The following is a 4,856-nucleotide window of genomic DNA, read 5'->3' on the forward strand; positions in this document are numbered from 1 at the left end:
GCTAGATTTTCTGTGAAAGCTGCTTCTGGCACAAAGTTTTCATACAACTTCAGCAGACTTACACATGCAAGTTATATGAACTGCTTTTATGATCCTTTAATGACTTTTTTTTGCATCTTTAGAGCTCGACTTCCCACTATGAACTGTCCTTGTATAGAAAAGATTCTCTTTATTTCATATGAAAATAGCAGCATACGAGTTCACTGCAAAAAAAATGCCTATCTTACTTAGATTTTTTGTCTTGTTGCTAGTCCAAATGTCTAAAAATTATTAAATCAAGAAGCTTTTTTAAAGAAGCAAAAATAGCATCTTGTTTTAAGAAATTTCCCATAAAACGAGCTAAATAAGCGGCCAACAGTGAATGCAAAATATTCTTGTTTTTCATTTTGACATAAGATTATTTTGCTTACCCCATTGGGGGTTTACTTTGCTAAATGCAGTACAATTAATATTAATACAATATATAATGACACACTAACATGTAAAACATACATGCACACAAAATGATTTACTCTAAAAATGATGAATCCCATTTTCAACAGAAAAATTAGTATCTCACTGAAGAGCAGACAGAAAATAGAGGAAAAATATGTAATATCAAAATAAATTACACTAAATAATAATATATAAAAGTAATTAGTACATATAAATTAGTTTATTAATAATTAATATAATTTTTATTAATATAAAATATAATTAATATAAAAAATATTAATGACCACAATTTCACAAAACATTTAATGCTCTTCTTAGCTATAGCAGTCATCATTTCAATAACTTTACAGTAAATGTAAATAAATTAAATTAGCTAGTATATTATTAATTACTCCTCCAATCTAAAAAATAAAAGTTGACTACAGTTTCACATAAAATCTAATGCTCTTCTCAGCTATAGCAGTGATCCTTTGAATAACTACATACAGTAAATGTAAATCAGTTAAATTAGTTAGTATATTACCAATAACCCCAGTCTAAAAATATAATAAAACTTGACCACAATTTCACATAATATTTAATTCTCTTCCTGGATATAGAACCATCATTTGAAAAACTGCATACGTTAATTAATTCATTTTCGGCTTAGTCCCTTTTTTAATCCGGGGTCGCCAAAACGGAATGAACTATTCAAGCATATGTTTTACTTAGCGGTTGCCCTTCCAGCTGCAACCCATCACTGAGAAACATCCACACACACTCATTCACACACATACACTACGGACAATTTAGCTTACCCAATTCATACTGCATGTCTTTGGACTTGTGGGGTAAACCGGAGCACCAGGGAGAACATGCAAACTCTACACAGAAATGCCAACTGACCAAGCCGGGACTCAAACCATCGACCTTCTTGCTGTGAGGCGATTTTGCTACCCACTGCGCCACCATGAAGCCTTAACTGCATACAATCAATGTTTACAAATTAAATTAGCAAAGATATTATTAATGACTCCTCCAATGTAAAAAACATAATAAAAGTTGACCACAATTTCACAATTATGATTTCCACATAAAACCTAGTGCTCGTCCTGGCTATCATTTGAACAACTGCGTACAATATAAATAAATAAATTAAATGTAATTAATTAGTACATTATTAATTACTCCTTCAATCTAAAAAAATATAATAAAAGTTGACCACAATTTCACATTAAATCTAATCCTCGTCCTGGTTATAGCAGTCATCATTGGAATAACTAGAATATATGTTAATAGTGTACATTACCTTTAATAAATTGGTATATTAATAATTACTCATCAATCTAAAAAAATAATAAAAGTTGACCACAATTTCACATTAAATCTAATGCTCGTCCTGGCTATAGGGTATATGCCGAGCTAGTGCTGTTCCCATGCTGATACACTTCCGGTGACCTGTTAGTGTGAACTTTTTCTCATTTTATACGGTTCCTTATACAGCATCGATGTTGTAATGTCATTAAAATACATTCAGTTAAATAAACTTTGGCATTTATTTAGTTGCTCAAGTGTAAAACGAGACAAAAAGCTGTTTGCTCGCACGCGCCCGTCAGAATCGGCAGGCTAACGCAGAATCTCCATTGAATATACTGGGGTAAAATAAATGCTCATATTATAAAGACATGGCGAAGGAAATGTAATGTAATGCAGTGCTTCTTGTACAATCTGAGACCCACTTTAAATCGGATATCACTCAGCTAGTGGAGATCGCTGATTTTTAAAGAAAACAGACCTTAAATGCACCAGATTTTGCATTGCCATTCAATTCGCCGAAAGCGCTTAACCCAGGTTAATGGCAAATTAAAAGTCCTATTAGCATGCTTCGGCATATACCCCATAGCAGTCGTTCTTTGAATAACTAGATACAAAAAAATACTGTACATTACTTTTAATAAATTGGTATATTAATAATTACTCATCTAATCTAAAAAAAAAAAAAGTTGACCACAATTTCACATTAAATCTAATGCTCGTCCTGGCTTTAGCAGTCATCCTTTATAACCATGTTTCAATATTAAATCCAACCAATAATCAGTGTTGGAGAATAGCTTTTTTTAATATGTAAAGGTGTTTCCCAGAACCGTTGTGTAAAACAATTGCTGGATAAGTTGGCGGTTCATTCCACTGTGGCAACCCTTGATAAATAAGGGACCAAGTCGAAGGAAAATGAAGGATTGAATGATATTTGCACGATGTGGTGCCACATTAATTTCCGCTCAATCCTAACAAATACCCACAGGTCAGATGCGGTAAATATATGTGCGCATAATTGAATCCTTTTTAACAGCTTTTGAAGTGAGCTTCAGTCAAACATGACTTCACCTTCAGCGTCACACATATATTCCTCATATATATATTGGTTCCTTGAGTTGTTCGGTTGCGGTGATTGCTTAAAGCAGCTCTCAGACATGGAGAGATATCTCTTAAAGGTTACAGGTGCACAAGATTGCTTTTTTATCTTTTCAATTGACGGCTGTTTCTTTCTCCTGTTCATCTGGGATTGGGGCTTCCCCCCCGGGTGCTCTTCTGAATCCAATAACATTCGCAAAATACATTTTCATATTCCATCACACCGGGCTGATCATGACATCCATTTCCATGCAGAGTGCTTTCACCTCTTCAAACCCTCTCCCCGTGCGAGGTTCACTGGTGGCAAACACTCCACAGCTCTGAGGCTTAAAAATAACTCTGACAGACACATTTGAGGAAAACTGTTAGAAATCCTGCTGGAAATATTTAAAACAGCCAAAGCAAAACACAGATGGAAATATTCTAGAACAAAGGTTACAGGTACAATCCAAAAAAAATGTGAAGCATTGTCAGGGCTCGAAATTAACTTTCTTACTTAGTAGCACCGGTGCTCCTAACCTGAAATATTTAGGAGCACCAGAAAAAATGTAGGAGCATCGAACATCAATTGGGACTAACAAAACCCAGAAACAACTATCTAACTAATGCTGTGATGGCTTAATATTTGTGCAATAATTCCAAAATGAATGTTGAATAATTATAAAATATTAATGATGATGATGATGACAATAATACTCATAAAGAATTATATTTCTCATCATCATGCTGCCTTGAATGTGCTTTAATGTAAGTTATCTGCTATATAGTCCTACTGTTACTTTATGAAAAATAAATTGATGCTTTGCATCAAACACAAATGAAGCATTGTAGTAAGAAATATTTATCTTGTACTATTGTTTTTATATGCATGTCAATTTAATAAATGATATTTCTGCTACAAAACAAACGAAATAATATAATAAATAATGCAATTCAATGCTGAAAGCTGCAAGGCAGTCATCAGTAATTAAATAGAAAAATAATATACACCTCAAGAAAGAACGGACAAAAGAAAGGAAGAAAAGTCTCACTTTTAAAAGCTTTGGTTTCGGTTTGTGTCGTTTTAATGCTCAGCCTCGTCATTACATTTTTCTGTTTGCGGAAAAGCATTCGAGTCAGCCGGCCCAATATATGAGGGGGGCAGAGCAGGATTCTCCCAATGACCACTGGCGCAATACTGTTCTTTGTTATATTCCGCATCAGTTTAAACTCAGGCAAGCTTTTTTGGCGATGGTGTTTTAGCGGACATTTGCGCTGTTGCAGCCTGATCTCACGAGGAAACGTATGAAAAAGTTACAAATTGCCGTGAGATTGTGTTGGTTGAGCACACAGTGCATGCAACGCATCGAGATTCAGTGTACTTTTCACTCTTCAGCCGTTTGCATTCCCCGCGGTCACAAAAGCTCCCTCCCTGTTATCTGACAGCGGAAAGTCTTGAGTGATTGACAGCTAATATGAACCAATATAGCGGCAGGGAAGACCAATTTTACCACGTTTTTAGAAAAAAAAAGAAACTGGTTCGCACTAAACCATTATTTGCAGTTGCATGAATGCTCACAATATATATTATGAGGTCGCATGGCTTAAATTTCGGGTGATATTTGGTCGCAAAATGGTCGCAATTTCGAGCCCTGATTGTACTTTTAAGGGCAACGGTTAGAATTTTGGCAGAAACAACATATGCAAAAAAAATAGAACAATCTGAAAGCAGTAATTGGCACAAAAAGTGAAGCATTGTTCGTTTGAGAACTACAAATACAGTCCGAAATTATCTAGAAATACAATAGAAAAGCATAAAACAGAAACAATATAAAAAGAAACATCTTTATAGGACTAAAGTTACAAATATGCACTCTCAGAAAAAAGAAACACGGTAGTACAAATAATGTTCCTTGAGGAGTTGTACCTTGTATATGGTACAGAAAAGACCTCTTATAATACTGTTCTGTATGGTTTATGGTACATTTGAAATGAAGGCACATAATTGTTCTCAAAAAAAGGTACAAAAGTGTTGGACAACTCCTTCATTA

At 34.4% G+C, this 4,856-nt stretch overlaps 1 long non-coding RNA gene across 1 annotated transcript; it reads left to right on the top strand.

Moving 5' to 3' along the window:
- The first annotated feature begins 837 nt into the window (after positions 1–837).
- On the top strand, positions 838–4,327 carry LOC147837630 (uncharacterized). The gene is made up of 3 exons (XR_015526151.1): positions 838–1,475; positions 1,632–1,824; positions 2,463–4,327. It is a non-coding gene; the product is annotated as an uncharacterized LOC147837630 (long non-coding RNA).
- The last annotated feature ends 529 nt before the right edge of the window (positions 4,328–4,856 follow it).

The sequence above is a fragment of the Danio rerio genome, chromosome 25, assembly GCF_052040795.2.
Source record: "Danio rerio strain M-AB ecotype USA chromosome 25, GRCz13ab, whole genome shotgun sequence".
Classification (NCBI taxonomy): domain Eukaryota; kingdom Metazoa; phylum Chordata; class Actinopteri; order Cypriniformes; family Danionidae; genus Danio; species Danio rerio.